The sequence below is a fragment of the Raphanus sativus genome, chromosome 4 (assembly GCF_000801105.2).
Source record: "Raphanus sativus cultivar WK10039 chromosome 4, ASM80110v3, whole genome shotgun sequence".
Lineage (NCBI taxonomy): Eukaryota > Viridiplantae > Streptophyta > Magnoliopsida > Brassicales > Brassicaceae > Raphanus > Raphanus sativus.
The window spans coordinates 17467908-17485229 of NC_079514.1; the positions used below are offsets into that span (position 1 = coordinate 17467908).

The 17322-nt window shown below is 36.9% G+C and overlaps 1 non-coding gene across 1 annotated transcript; it reads left to right on the plus strand.

The window, feature by feature from the left end:
• The first annotated feature begins 450 nt into the window (after nt 1–450).
• On the plus strand, nt 451–557 carry LOC130512112 (small nucleolar RNA R71). Its single transcript, XR_008945673.1, has one exon. It is a non-coding gene; the product is annotated as a small nucleolar RNA R71 (small nucleolar RNA).
• Nucleotides 558–17322: the final 16765 nt, after the last annotated feature.

The window sequence follows — 17322 nt, forward strand, 5'->3', positions numbered from 1 at the left end:
TAACCACTCTGTTGGTTGTTTGAATAGGGCTTCTGTTGGTAGTTGTTGTACTGAAAGTTGGGTTCCTTCTTGTACCAGCTACCATTGCTGTTAATGAAACACAATTCTTCTTGCCCTTCCAAACCCTCAACCTCATTGACAGTAGGAGGTATCTCCTGGCTTGGGTTGCCAACAAAGTTCACCTGCGCTTGTGTGGCCCTATCAGCAAGGAGTGTGTCAATCTTCTCCTGGAGAGCCTTTATCTCATTCCTTGTGTGCTTGTCATCCCCTCTACTGCTTCTGTCATGGTCTCCACTGTAGACTGCATCACTCTTAACCATGTTGTCAACCAGAGCCTCTGCTTCTTCCTCAGTTCTCCCCAAAAAGAACCCATTGCTAGCTGTATCCAGTCTGGCTCTGTACTTAGGAAGAGCACCTCTGTAGAATGTGCTCAGCAAGTTCTCCTTAGAGAATCCATGGTGTGGGCACTGAGCTTGGTAACCATTGAATCTCTCCCAAGCTTCACTGAATCCTTCCAAGTTTTTCTGTTGGAAGCTGGAGATTTCATTCTTCAACTTAGCAGTTCTTGAGGTAGAGAAGAACTTCTCTAAAAATGCCCTTTTGCAGTCTTCCCAAGTGGTGATGGAGTCACTTGGTAGAGACTTCTCCCACTGACGTGCCTTATCCCCCAAATAGAAAGGGAATAACTTGAGCTTTAAGGCATCCTCTGACACACCATTAGTCTTTGACATACCACAGTAGCTGTCAAACTTATCCAAGTGATCGAATGGGTCCTCCACAGCCAGACCATGATACTTGTTGTTCTCTATGCAGTTTAGCAGTCCTGACTTGATCTCAAAGTTGTTAGCAGCCACAGCTGGTGCTCGGATTCCAAGTCTAGGACCATGGATGTTGGGGCGGTCATAAGTGCCAATGGGGCGAGCTAGTCGCTGTTGGGGCCCTTGTGGAACATTGTTTACTCCATTGGGGTTCAGAGGATTTTGTGGATCAGCCATCTCAGCTTCCTGTGTCTGCAGTAAAGCTTGTTGCTCTTCTTCTCTTCTTTTTCTAGCACACTCTCTCTCTAAAGCTCTGATGTCTGCGGCTCTTGGAACAAGGTTTGATGTACCTTTGCTCCTCAAGTTCATACACCTGAAAATCACAAAGATGTGAAGAAGAGAATCATTAACTTACAAAAATAAAAATGACTTAGTCTCAAGCAAATGACTAAATCTCAATGTTTAAATCAAACTCAGAATTTGGCAACGGCGCCAATTTGATGTTAGGAGTTTTGAGGCTCCTAAGTCAAATGATAGTATAGTAGAAGATGTTGTCGAACCAGATCTGAGTGATTTAAAATCAGAGAGAATGCAAGTATTTGCCTAATCTAAGTGCAACCAGTGATTTGATGAATTATAAACTATCAACCTTAAGCCTAGACACAATTCTAAGCAAGCTCTATGTCTAGATGAATACTCATTTGCTAACATATCTCAAACATCAAATGCCTTTTGTTGAATAACATGCAAGCAATCATTACTAACAAGTCTATTAGCCATCTTAGCATCTTTAACAACAAATGTCTTTGGCAAAGTACACTAAAAGCCTAAGAGAGTTGACTCAGGCATTTCATCAAACACCTGTCGGGTGAGAAATGCCTAGAGATCACCCTTTGAGTGGCCTACTCAAATGATGCATTAAGATCACTCTACTAGCAAGGAACAAGTATGATCTATACCTAAAACATCCTAGAACTAGCCTAATCACCCTTAGTCACCCTAATCCATGAATCCAAAAGGTGATTACTCACTAATCTCCATGATTTCTCTTAAACCCATGATGGATTTCAGATTAATCATGTAGAGAAATAGATGAGAGATCACAAGAACAATAACAAATCAAGCCAAAAAGAGATGTTTTTCTTGAGAGAGTTTGTGTTCTTCAATAGATAAAAGATATTTTTCTCCTTGGATTACAAAAGTATCAATATGATCTTCAGAAAACCTAATGGTTCCCTTTTAAAATGTCTAAAATACCCTTTTAAAATGTCTAAATTCGAGCAAGTAAATGACTTGACCCGGGTAGGAATCGATGTCGACAACCCGAGTCAGCCAACCAGAGTCGTCTCGCCGTCCAGCTTCTTCTCCGTGCGCGCGGGTAAGGGAACCCGAGTCAGCCAACCCGAGTCGCCTCGCCGTCCAGCTTCTGCTCCATGCGCCCGGGTAAGGTATCCCGAGCACTCCAACCCGAGTCGGCCAATGGTGAGGCCTGCGCCCGGGTAAGCTATCCCGAGTCATTCTACCCGGGTCCGACTCATCCAACTTCATGTGTGGCTTGACTAAACTCCATTCTTCACCCCAATTTGGATCACAAAGTTCCCAAACATATCCAGTCAATCCTTAAAACACTCCAGCACCTGATAAAGACATATGAATGTACTATGGATCCTAAAGATGCCTAATACCTAATCTACATGATCATTATGAACAAGAAATGATGGTTAAAACCATGAAAATATGCAAGATATCATATTACCATAGTTAGTTTAGTCAAATATCAGGTTTCTAGAGTTCAATTTTCAAGAAAACAAAATATGATAAAATTAATAATAATCCATAGAAAAATAATGAAAAGAAATTAAATGTTTAGTATATTGTTTCATTTTAAAATAAATTAACAAAAATAGGTTAATATATGAATAGTACAATTACATCAAATTATATCAAATTATAAAATTTTAATATAATATTATGTATAAATAAAAAACTTATTATCAAACATCTATATTATAAAACAATATATTCTACTCTATATGTAAATTACAAAACATAAAAAATGCATTGGATTCCTTTATAAAATCAGCGGTTTATGAATTTACGTTGAACACAAATTAAATCAAACATCCGTGTAGGGATGCATGTCAAGTTCTAGTTTACTTATTACTAGATCATAACCCGCTCGACCGAGCGGGAGTCAATTTTTTTTTTTATCTTTGTTTGTACTAAATGTTATAAATGATTGCTATGTGTATTAATATAACATTTTGATAAATAACAATGTGTACTAATGTGTTTAAATAAGCAATGTGTTTTAATTACTAAATTTGATTTTTAAAATTTATGATAACGTAAAATAGATTTTTTATATATTATTTAAAATATATAGTGCTATATATTTTGTATTTTCAACATTTATCATACAAAATTTATATTGGAGTATTATTTATAAGAAAAATATGTGTATCATAATATATTTATATATTGTATAAACATATCTACGATTTTTCGTAAAAGGCCATGCGCACCCGCACAGATTTTATTTTTAAAATGTATTCTATATTGTTTAGTTTTATGTAGTATCGAGTTTGTATAATTCAATTTTGTGTTTAAAGAACAATATCAAAACTGTCTTTCGTATGTAAAAATAACACTTTGCAAACGCGAGTTGTGTCTTGTAACACAAAATTTGATATAAAACTTATGTTTTTTTGTACATTACGAAGTTTAATTTTTAAAAATAATTATTATATAATTTCAAAGTAAATTTTATCTCTCAGGTCAAATATATTTTGTGTGCAATGGTTCAAAGTATTTTGTCGATATATATTATATTTCAGCTTGGTTTGTTTTTAGTATTATTGTATATGTATATACTATACAATATTACTATATTCTATACAATATATAAAGCTATGTGTTATTTGTTTTAGAAAGTAGATTAGGCCAACGTAGTTAAACAATAGTCATATATTTATGTATGTGTCTATGAATTATCTACTTAATGTTATTCGTGCAAATAAAATCAATATGGCCAATGAAAGTATACTGATCAATTTAAAATGAATTGTATAGGATAATTCTAGTACGATTCATATTTTTAGTATTCTTTATTCGTACAAATAAATCTATTTTATTTAAATCGACATGTAATAAATGTGAACCATATATAGAATATGGACAAACAGAGGAATTGTATTTAAGGAAATATATCAATGCAAAGTTAGACTATGGTACGTATTATATATAAGAAATAAGATATTTAATTTAAATATATGAAGTTCACCTTTAAAATCCACCTAGAAGAAATTGTAATGTTTCTGATTTAATAAGATAGATATGATCACCACATGATTTTTCATTTTGTTTCCTCTACATTCACACGATATTAATAATCACTTTAATATGTCACATATCATTTTGATACTCTAGTTTAAACACATTTAACTCTGATGTTTTATATAGACAAGTGGTCAAAAATAAATGCATTTTATTAACGTATATATCAACCAAATCAATTTTTAGTCATCTTCAAAAATATAGTTTATTTACCAAAAATAGAAATGTTTCAGGAATTGAGATATATAAGAAGCAATTCTAACATATTTTTTTTTAATTTATTAATCGTACAGTACTTTAATAAATCTCTTTCCGTTTTTTTTTCCCAGCATAAAGAGACAAAGAAGCTCATAAAGGTTTCTTCGTTGTCTAAAATATGACTATATGTTCAATTTATAGAATCGAGTTAATATACAACTAAATATTGTTAAATAAGATATATCTTGTTTAAGTTTTTCTTTTTGACAAATCATATTTCAATTGGCACATCAGTTATTACATCATTTCATTTTTGTGACATGAATGACACATTAATTTTACTAACATAGATACTACATATCCAACGATATGTTGATTTTACTAACATAAATGCCACATGTACAATAACATGATTTTAAATAAAAAATCATTGAAACAAAATGGTCAGTTTATCAAAATAAAGTTATCGAAAATATACACATCAGCACAATTTAAATTTAAATATAATAATTTTTAAAATAAAAAACAAAACCAATCATAAATTAATAAATGTACCGCATTGAGTTTTTTTTAACGCTGATTTATTATGACATTGAAACTATGAGAAATATTACATAGACAATTCGACAACCGACAATACTACATGTCTTATGAGATCTACGTCTAACTGCATCATCTGAGCAGTTCTATGAAGATTCACTCCTGACCAGATTTACTTACACCATATTGAAGATCTCTTGTACATCTTTCTTCCGTAGTCTGCATTAATAAATCGTTCTCTCTGGGACTTGAAACCTGGATTTCCTGTAATCTGCAAGAAATTGCATAGTCTGGGATTTGAACCGCTGACCTGGATGTAAAAGCCTTTAAACCTTAACCACTACGCTACGGTGCTTCCACAAATTATGGTGTGATCATAAATTTTTTGATCTGCAATGAAATGAAAAAGCGAGTGGTCGAGATGTGGAACACAAATAAGTTAAGTGTTTTTTCTTGTATTAATTGCTTTTAAATAATTTCGTTCTATTTGTTTCATTCACTTTTTAGACCAAACAAAAAGTCTCTTCAAAATATGATTTAATATTTCTCATTTCTATGAAACAAATTGTTTTAGTTGAGTTTATAAATAATTATATGTAAAAAACATTATTTATATATTATTTTTATAAATACGCTTATGGATGTTATTTTTGTATCCTATTAAAATATATGACCATTTAAAATTTTGGACCCGCAGCTAAACTTTTGTATCCTATTAATACACAACATAAATTTTCTGATCTGCAATGAAATGAAAAAAGAGAGAGGTCGAGATGTGGAACACAAATAAGTTAAATGTTTTTTCTTGTATTAATTGCTTTTAAATAATTTCATTCTATTTGCTTCATTCACTTTTTAAACCAAACAAAAAATCTCTTCAAAAATATGATTTAATATTTCTCATTTCTATGAAACAAATTGTTTTAGATGAGTTTATAAATAATTATATGTAAAAAACATTATTTATATATTATTTTTATAAATACGCTTATGGATGTTATTTTTGTATCCTATTAAAATATATGACCATTTAAAATTTTGTATCATATTTTCAACAAGAAATTATTATTTTTGATATAAATATTTTAGTTTAATTCATGCAGATATTTTTTAAGTGTATAATGCATATTTTAATTGCATGTACTAATAAAATTCAGATTATTTATAATTACTTAATAATTTTGCACAATGAAATGTCAAACATATTTTTTTGTCATTAGATACTTTTTTGTTCCATAAAAATAGTTTTTTAGTGTTTTCACATATATTAACAAAACACATTAAAAATAACTATAATAATTAATAGATGTACTCCCTCCTTTATACAAATGCTAGTGCATTCCGGCGCTATGCGCCGTGTTCGTATGCTGTATTCTTACATGAATTTATAATTTATTATATGACCTTAGTAAATAAAATATTCTAAAAATATGAAAATAAAAATATGTTAAAATTATATTTGATCTTTTTGATAGTGCTTAGCGATCATAGTGTATTACTTTGTTAACCGAACAATCACCTAACTTAGAGAGAGAGAGAGAGAGAGAGAGCTGTGAGAAAGTCCTCCCAGGCCCGACTCCCTAGACGGTTTACCCCGTCTGGTTTTTTCCTCTTTAGTCAATTATCCTTCTGTTTTCTTATCTCTGACTTTCTCAACCACCTTGTTTGTTACCATTTATAGTAAAATTTTCAAATTTCTCCCAGTTTTGGTTGCTGTTGTCCGGGTTCAGCCCCCACTTCCGGATCGGAGGGTCAGTGACACCGTCGCCATGGTTACTACCGGCTCCTCCTCCGTGCTCTCTTGCATCGCCAACGTGTGGCTCACCCTAACTTATCTCCCGGGAAGCCTTACGCCGCTAAGCTCCTCCGGTTAAGCCACTACAAGAAAACACGGCCTTAGCGACGAAAGTTAGCGACAAAATAATTTCCTCGTAAAATTACGTCGGCTTTACGAGGAATTTACGTGAAAAGACAATAAACACGTAATTTCGTCGTTAAATAACGACGAAACAATTTCGTCGTAAACCAAACGTAATGTAACGTAACGTCGTATTTACGAGGAAACAGCATTTCGTCGTAATGAACACGTAAAACTTAACGTGTGATTAACGAGGAATATTTTACGAGGTTTTTGCGAGTTCAACCTAATTTTAGGTGAGACACGTTTTTTATCTAGTCTACCACCCATATTTCGTCGTTAATTCGTAGTAAAATCTCACCTACCAATTTCGAATTTTCCTATAAATATGTCATTTGTGTTTCATTTGAAACACACCACATGCAAAAGGAAAAAAAATCTAAAAACGTGAAAGAAAAAAAAATGTCCGGTGGTGGAAATTATTATGAGTTGTGGAGGTGGATGTACACGCATAGAGATGCTAACGGGAGAGTGACGAAAGAGTATCTGGAAGGACTAGAGACATTTATGCATCAAGCAGATTCTACACCGCTCGCCCAGGAAAGCGGTAAGATGTTTTGTCCTTGTCGGAAATGCAACAATTCAAAACTGGCAACTCGTGAAAATGTTTGGAAGCATTTAAAAAATAGAGGTTTCATGCCAAATTACTATATCTGGTTTCAACATGGAGAAGGTTATAATTATGAGAATGAAGCTAGTAGTAGTAATAGCAATTTTCAGAATGAACGGGTTGATCATTTGCATAATCAACATAGATACCATCAGGAGGAGCAGATGGTAGATAATTATGATAGGGTTCATGATATGGTAGCTGATGCATTTGTTGCTCATGATGATGATGAAGTTGAATAACCTAACATAGATGCAAAAAAGTTTTATGAAATGTTAGATGCTGCGAATCAGCCACTTTACAGTGGCTGTAGAGAAGGTCTCTCTAAATTGTCGTTGGCTGCTAGAATGATGAGTATTAAAACTGATCATAATCTACCTGAAAGTTGCATGAATGCATGGACAGACTTGTTTAAAGAGTATTTGCCGGAAGACAATGTCTCTGCTGATTCTTATTATGAGATTCAGAAACTAGTTTATAGTCTTGGGTTGCCTTCTGAGATGATAGACGTTTGCATCGACAACTGCATGCTCTACTGGGGAGATGATGAGAAGTTAGAAGAGTGTCGATTCTGCAAGAAGCCACGATTCAAACCGCAAGGACGAGGACGTAATAGGGTACCGTACCAAAGGATGTGGTACCTACCAATTACCGACATATTGAAAAGATTGTACCAATCTGAGGAGACTGCTGGAAAAATGAGATGGCATGCCGAGCATACTCAGACGGATGGTGAGATGAGTCATCCATCAGATGCAAGAGCTTGGAAACATTTTAACAAAACATATCCACAATTCGCTAGCAATAGCCGAAATGTGTATATGGGATTATGCACGGATGGATTTAGTCCCTTCGGTATGTCAGGGAGACAATATTCATTGTGGCCAGTCTTTATGACGCCATACAACCTGCCCCCAGATATGTGCATGCAACGGGAGTTTCTGTTCTTGACGATATTAATACCTGGTCCAAACCATCCAAAAAGGTCTCTGGATGTCTTTCTACAGCCACTGATAAAAGAGTTGAAAGATTTGTGGTCAACAGGGGTGAGGACGTACGACTGCTCAACGAAGACGAATTTTACGATGCGAGCGATGCTTTTGTGGACCATAAGTGACTTTCCTGCTTATGGGATGTTGTCTGGGTGGACTACACATGGGAGATTATCTTGTCCATATTGTAATGGAACGACAGATGCATTTCAGCTGAAGAACGGTAGGAAGACAAGTTGGTTTGATTGTCACCGTCGATTTCTTCCCATTAACCATCCTTATCGAAGAAACAAGAAATTGTTTAGGCAGAAAGGGGTTGTGAGAGACATTCCTCCGTATTTAACTGGAGAACAAATTGAACAGCAAATCGATTACTACGGAGCTCAAGAAACAGTTGGTTGTGGTGGTAATTGGCATGTTTCCGGTAATATGCCTGATTATTATGGAGTTCAGCACAACTGGCACAAGAAGAGTATATTTTGGAGTTGCCGTATTGGAAGGATCTTCTTTTGCGCCACAACCTAGATGTGATGCATATTGAGAAGAATTTTTTTGAGAACATCATGAATACAATATTGAATGTTCCTGGGAAGACAAAAGACAATCAAAAATCGAGGTTGGATTTGCCTGATATTTGCTCAAGACCCGAGTTACACATAAAAAGCAATGGACAAGTTCCTGTACCGGTATTCAGATTATCTTCAGAACAAAAGTCGGTCTTGTTCAACTGGGTTGCATCAGCAGTGAAGTTTCCTGATGGGTATGTTTCAAACCTCTCTAGATGTGTTGAAAAGGGCCAAAAGTTCTCCCGATGAAGAGTCATGATTGTCATGTCTTTATGCAAAGACTACTTCCCTTTGCATTTGCGGAGCTACTTCCAACAAAAGTACATGAAGCACTTGCAGGTAATATATTATTAATATTCACACTAATTAATTTCTTAATTTATTTTTCAAAAATATGCACTAATAATTTGCTTAATTGTTTTTGGAATATATACAAAGCCATTGGAGCATTTTTCAGGGATTTGAGCACTCGCACTCTTAAAGAGGATGTCGTAGAACAACTTCACGAGAACATTCCGATCTTATTGTGCAACTTGGAAATGATATTTCCTCCCTCATTTTTTGACGTCATGGAGCATTTAGCTGTCCACCTCCCGTATGAGGCATTGCTTCGAGGACCAGTACATTATGGATGGATGTACCAGTATGAGCTGGCCATGAAATATTTGAAGGGAAAGGCAAAAAACCTCGCAAAGGTTGAAGGTTCTATAATTGCTGGAAGTTTGACGGAAGAAACATCTCACTTCACATCGTACTACTTTGCACCTAATGTACGGACCCGACAAAGAGCTCCAAGAAGATATGATGATGGTGGTGTTGCCCCAACATATGCAGTTGCTGGTGTTCCGGATATCTTTAGCCAGATTGGGCGAATGGGTGGGAAAACGAAAGAGGTTTGGTGGTCGAGTGATGAAGACGCCCATAGTGCACACACTTACATTCTACTTAATTGTGAGGATCCATTTATGCGTTATTTTGAAAGGTAACATATATGGAAACTTCTAAAATAATTGTAATTAAAATATATTTTTTGAATTGATGATATAACAAATAAAATATGTGCATTTTACAGCCTATTTGTTAGTCAAGTCCAAGAAGCAATCCCAGGTATATCCACAAGTGAGGTAGATAAAAGGAAAGATCGACACTTTATTAAATGGTTGAAGAGTCAGGTATTTACTCCAATCCGATATTTGTTTCGCCCACGGGGTGTAACGAAAGCTTAAGACGTTTGTTTCAATGTTCTCTTTAATTTAATTTTGCAGGTTGAATATGACGATCCAGATTACCCCACATGGTTTCACGAATTAGTTCAGGGTCCACTTGCAAAGGTCACCACATCACCAATGTATTTCTCACGAGGCTTTACTTTTCATACGTACGAGTATGGTAAACACCGGGCGACCAGCAATTATAGAATTTGTGTGAAAGGCGAAACCGATTTCTACGGGATCTTGCAGGATATTATTGAAGTGGAATTCCCTGGTTTATTGAAGCTGAAATGCGTCATATTCAAATGTGACTGGTTCGACCCCGTGGTCAACAGAGGTGTTCGATTTAACAAATTCAGTGTAGTTGCTGTCAATGGTGGACGGAGGTACAACAAATTCGAGCCTTTCATATTAGCTTCGCAAGCAGACCAAGTTAGCTTCCTACCATACCCGAGGTTGCGAGAATCTGGAATAAGTTGGTTAGCCATTATCAAAGTTACACTCTGTGGACGAATAATCGGTGGAGAAGAACCACCTTTGCAAGAAGAAAACATCAATGAAGTCGAAGAACCTGAACAACAAATGGATGACATCCTACTCATTGATCCGCATAATCATGAGTATGAAGATCTTCCCGACGATACCACTGACGATGCTGTTGAAGACGAGTTTAATGAAAGCGATGATGTTTCTAGTGTTGAAGAGAATGATGATGTATCTGAATGATGATGTAATTTTTTAAAAATATTATTTATTTTCAGACTTAATTAATGCATTTGGGGTTTAGGGTATGGGTTTTGGTGTTTGAGATTGAGTTATAAGTTAAAGAATGTTTGAGGTTTGGTGTTTGTGGTTAAACACTTTTAGGGATTTAAACATTATCGACGTTAATTCCTCGTAAACAAAAAACACGGGCCTTGAAAAATCCACGTAAGCTGATTTCGTCGTAAAGACCACGTTAATAATAAATACGGGCCTTGCTAATTCAACGTAAGCTTGCGAGGTCTTTACGACGAAATCAGCTTACGTGGAAATAACAGGTATTTTAGCTGTTTCGTCGTAAAGAACTCGTTAATTTACGTTGATTTTACGAGTCTGCTGTAAAAATCCCTAAAACTCTAAACCCTAAACCCCAAACCTCAATCTATATATGTTTTCACTTAGCAGACACAATAAACCTGTATAATTAACATTGTATAATTAAAATAATTAAGAATTCAAAACATCAAACCCAAAATTAACATCAACTTCCTTAACTTATAAGTGAATCATATATAAGGTTTACATTGCTAAACTCAATTCACTTAAGAAGACTTGATAAACATGCATATTTAAAATTTCTTGATTAAATTAACTAAACACATATAGATGTTACTAGTTAAGATTTTGGGGTTTGGGATTTAGGGTAAAGGGTTAGGGGTTTAGGGATTTACAAAACTACCTCGTTAAAAACTCGTAGTGAACGTGGAATCTACGACGATATATTATATATACCTTGCTAATTCCACGTAAGCTTGCGAGGTCTTTACGACGAAACCTGCTTACGTGGAATTAGCAAGGATATTTTCTATTTCGTCGTAAAGTACACGCTAGTTTACGAGGGTTTAACGTCTATTTTATGTAATCCTATACCCTAAACCCCAAACCTCAATCTATATATATACGGTTTCGATTCACTTAAAAAATAAATTAAACCTATATAATTACAATTTCATGATTAAAAAAATAATTAAAATTAGGAATTTGGGGTTTAGGGTTTAGGGAATGTAAAAATCAAATGCTAAATACACGGTTTCGTCGTAATATCCACGTGAAAAATAAACACGGGCCTTGCAAATTCGTCGTAAATGTGAAAACACGGGCCTTGCAAATTCGTCGTAAACGATGACACGGGCCTTGCTGTTTCCTCGTAAGTTTACGACGAATTTACGTCCTTATGTAATCTTATATATACACGCGAGAACCAGCCACTTCATTTCGTCCCAATTTCCTCTCCTACACCTCTTAAGGTTCTCTCTAATCTCTCTCTAGTATTAGGTGGTTTAGTTTAGGGAATTTAGATAGGTTTATAGTTGATTAGGTGGTTAGTGTAAAGAATTTAGATAGATTAATAGAATTTTTTGATTAGTTTGAATTCTTCTACTTGTTTTTTCTAACAATCTGAATTTTTTTTTCAGATGGTTAGAAAGAACAAGCAGAAGAAAACCCCCCACTACAGTCAGATGTTCTGTGGTGATCCTGCTGCTGGATCATCATCTTCAGCTCCAGGTTCCTCCATCCCGGACATTGTCCCGGAGTCTCAATCACAGCCACCACCGGTTCCTCCATCTGGTGCACCACCCCCACCTACTGCACCTCAGGCGGTTCCAGACCCGGTTGCACCCGGATACATTCATCCGGAGTTGCGGGTGCCGCCGACCGCTCCTTTCGCTCGGTACATGGTTGAGGATCTTCTCGCTCAACCAGGCCGAGCCGGTTTACCGGTTTTAGACCCCGACCGACCAGAGGGGACTCTGTGGTACGTAATTTTTTTAAAAAAATATTTTTAAAATTATTAATAATTTTTTTTAATACTTTAACTTTGTTTTTTTCAGGTTTGGGGTCGACAATTCTGTCGCTACGAGCGTATCCGATATGATCAAAGGATACTTCTCCGAGCCTCACCCAAACTGGAAAAAGACGCCGCAGCACGTTAGAAACACGTGGTTCAAGATGTTTGCTGTAAGTTCTTTAAATTAATTATTTTATGTTTAATTTATATTATTAACTTTTATTTCATAAATATTTTTTAACTAATTATTAATCTTTTTGGGTTTAAAAATGCAGCAAAGATACCATTGGTCCATCGGGGTTCACGAGGACGTGAAACGGGAGTTCATCGCAAAGGCGAAGAAGCGGTTGTTGGACACCGTAGGCAACTGGAAGGAGGACTGGATCTACAAGGGTTACAAGGACGGGCAACCCGCTGAGCTGACCAAGGAAGTCTACGATGGCCTCATCCGCTACTGGGAGCTGCCATCATCCATTGCGATCTCCAACGCCTGCTCCGCCTCTCGTAACACCAAAGACGAGCACGGCAACGGCCCGATGCTTCACTGTACGGGTCAAAAGCCCCATGCCCGTGTCCGCTTGGAAATGGTAATTAATTTCTAATTTTTTTCTCATATTAAATATTTTAATAATTAATTAATATGTATATTGATTCTAACTATTTAATTTTTAAATATTTTCAGGCCAAAGAGACGGGACAACTCCCGTCTCTTAAAGAGCTTTACGAGAGGACCCACAAGACCAAGGCGGGGGTATTTGTGGATCCGAGGTCCGAGCAAATCTACAACGATGTCGTTGCTCGGATTGAAGACCGCCAAACCCAGCTGACCCAGCAATCTCCCGATGGAATACCGGTCGTATTATCCACTCAAGAAGTGGATCAGATTTACGAGGAGGTAAAAAATTTTATTTTAACTTTTAATCTACCTTTTTAAATTATTAACATTAAACTTTATTTTTTCTTTGTAGGTCGTCCCTAAGAAAAAGGGACGTACGTTGGGAATCGGTTCCGTCAACGATATCCCAAGAGCGACATCGTCTTATGGTCAGAGACGAGCTGACGAAGTCACTGAGCTGCGAACGGAGTTAGACTCGACGCGGACTCAGTTGGCGTCGACGCAGTCGGAGTTGGAGTCCACGCGCCAATCGTTCCAAGCTCGTATGGGTGGAGTGGAGGGGTTTCTGGAAGTTATATCTTCTGGAAATCCCCAATGGGAGGAGTTGTTGGCGGATATGCGACGACGGAACCCGGTTCCCGAGCCTTCTCGTACTCAGCAGCAAGAGGAGGAACTACAGAGGAGGAGTGAAGACCTCTACCGGGAAACGATCCACCGCCCTCGCCCGACTTAGTTTTTTTTTGTTGTGTAATATTAAAATTCTAAACTTTTATTTATATTATAATATTTTTGGTTTCTATTTATTCCAAATTTTTAATATTTTCGCATTAATAATTATTTATATTTCTAATATTTTTGAAATAATTATTTAAATCTATATTATTAAAAATTTAAATTTTAAAAATAAATTCAGTTATACAAATCGAAGCAAATTCCTCGTTAACTCACGAGGATTTAACGTGTAAAGTTGACGTGTCCTTAACGACGAAAGCTTACGACAAAACTACGTGTCATGTTTTACGTTTTCTTTACGACGAAATATTACGTCTGCTTTACGTGTAATTCTACGTTTCTTTTACGAGTAATTCTACGTCTACCTTACGAGGAAACTTTACGTGTGTTTTACGAGGAAAGCTTACGTGTCTCTTACGTGGAAAGTTAACGTCTACTTTACGTGGAAATTTACGTCTCCTTTACGACGAATATTTAACCTTTCTTTTACGACGAAATGGCTCCCTCGCACTTTTACGATGAAATGGCGATGAAATATCCGTTACGACCAAACTTTAACGACGATATGCGTTTCCTCGCTAAATCGTCGTAAAGACGTATTTACGACGATTTAGCGAGGAAACTGGTCGTCGTTAAAATCGTGTTTTCTTGTAGTGAGCGACGCTCTGTAATGACTGTGCTCTGTCAATAGAGTTCCAAAGTCTCCTCTTACAACTCTCCGACTGTTTTAAGTTTACCTTACTCTGTTATAGAGCTTTGTTACTACTCTCTTTCTACTCTGACTACTGAAGACAAGATGTCTAAAAGATACTCGAGAACATATAAGGAGAAGTGGGTGGCAAAACCTAGCCCCCTTCCACCCGCAAGCGTTCTCCCAGTCCCCCTCGTAAACAGCCTCCCATCGAAATCTCCGATACAGATAAGGATGCTCTGATAGCCAACAATCTCCTCACTATCATCGGTAGAGTAACAAATCCCCGTTTCAAACGAGCTTGAGCTGTAGTTGATATCATGCCCCAGATTTGGAATCTCGAAGGGAGAGTCGAGGGCAGAGACCTCGGACCTGAACTCTTCCAATTCCGGTTTAAATCTGAGAGTGACTTACTCTCGGTCCTGGCGAAAGGACCCTATCACCATAAGCGTTGGATGCTTCTCCTTTAGAGATGGGAACCTATAGTCTCTCCAACTTTCCCATCCACGATCTCCTTTTGGATTCAAATTCATGGCATCCCACTGCATTACTGTTCGGATCAGGCCCTCAATACTATTGGAAGTGTACTTGGTCACGTCTCAGTGCGTGATATTCGAGAGTCCAGAATCAGGGAGATGTCAACGACTTACTACCACTAGAGATGAAGTCGGAAATTGAGCTGCCTTCTGGAGAGATCACAGAGATCGAGTTTGAATACATTAAAATGGAGAAGCCGTAGCTCTTACCTCCGGTTTGAAGGGTCTCATCATAGACCGCTTGTCACGTGTTTCAACTCCACCGGACCGAAAAACAGGGTCTCTTTCGGTTTAATCGATCCCTCACTGAAAACGAGGAGATCACGGACCTGGTTGCTGCCTCATGGAACCATTCCTCCCTGGGCTCAGTTATTGCTAAGCCTAATGCTTGCCGGGGCAATATCATCCAATGGACTAAAGAGCGCGATAAAAAGGCAAATCAGTTGATCTCGGAAACAAAAGCGGCATTTGACGAAGCGCTCTCATCACCTCTACCGGACGTTCTCACCAACATCGTCCGATCTCATTCATCTGACATCGCCCAATACCGTTCCATCCACATCGACCGATACTTTTTAGTACCCGGCGACCAACATCATTCATCCGACATCGATCGATACCGCATATCGCACATCGATCGATACTGAGCCACAGAACACGGTCCTCAAGCTGGTTCTTGGATGTGGAGAAAGATGTTGAAGTTAAGAGTTGTTGCTAAGTCTTTTTACAGGAAAGAGCTGGGAAAGGGTAGGCATACTTCCTTCTGGTACGAAAGATGGTCAGATAGAGGTGTGCTATCTGAGTTTCTGGGTGAGAGAGGCATTATAGATATGGGTGTTATAAAGGAAGCCACAGTTGAGGAAGCAGTCTTAAACACTCAGAGAAGGAGAAGGCATCGAACATGGTTACTTGATATGCTATTTATTTTATCTTATTTTACTTATAAGTTATATATGTTTTCAAAGGTTTTATATGCATTTCGTAGCTTTTTTAGAGATATTACAGGTTTAGGTACCCATTGGAGTAAAGTGATGATTATGGAGCAATTTGGAACCTTTTTGGGAGACATTGCATTTCACCGTCGTGGAACTGATTACTGAAGAGAGAATCGACCGATGTATTAACACCAGTATCGATCGACAGATTAACACACACGTCGATCGATTATCTATTCGCCATATCGGTCTATGCAGAGCCATTCGCGATTAATGAAGATTAGAGGAATTACCAGTTTTACCCAAAAGTTATCATATTTTCACCATACACCCTGGTCGCTTGTTATGCCATATTATTAGGATTTTGTACTATTTAAAAGGGAGGCTCTCATTGAGAGAAAGGCAAGCAACAAAAGGAGGCCACAAGCAAGTCACAAGGGAGTCACCAAGGGAAGAGAAGCAAAGCTTGGAGAATTAGTTGGAGAAGGAGACTTTTATCTTGGAGAGAGAGATCTGAACTTCATAAACAAAGAAGATTTTGAACTCCTTTTGTTTTCTTACTCTATTATTTGTTTTCATTAAGTTTTATTTAAAGTATTATTCAGACCATCATGATCATGCTTCTTATGAATATGTCTGAGTAGTCTTACTGTTAGATTTAGGTTTATCAAAGGTTGACTTATCTATTGCTGATCATAACATGATTGTTAGGGTGTTTTAATAGTTCTTTCATTCTAGTTGTGCTTATTGCTAAGTAAATGATTGATCACCCTTGACTTAGATCTTAGGATTAATTTACTCAGGCGAAGGCATGGTAAATTACCTGAAAATAAACTAGACTGATCTAATTTACTAGCTAAAGACGGAAGTTGCCCCAGTGAATCTGAGAACCCATCAAACATGTTCGGTAAAGCTTACTGGAAGGATCATCGATCGATGCGACAATATTAGTCGCATCGATCGATTATCTGAAAGGCATATCGATCGATTGTCATCAAGGCATATCGATGGATGCTTTCTCTAGACATGCCAGACGAAAGTTGACTGACTTGAGATCCAGCTGTTAGAAAATCATATAGATTATTCCTAAGAAGTTTAAGTTCGAGAACAACTCATATTTAAAACCCTGATA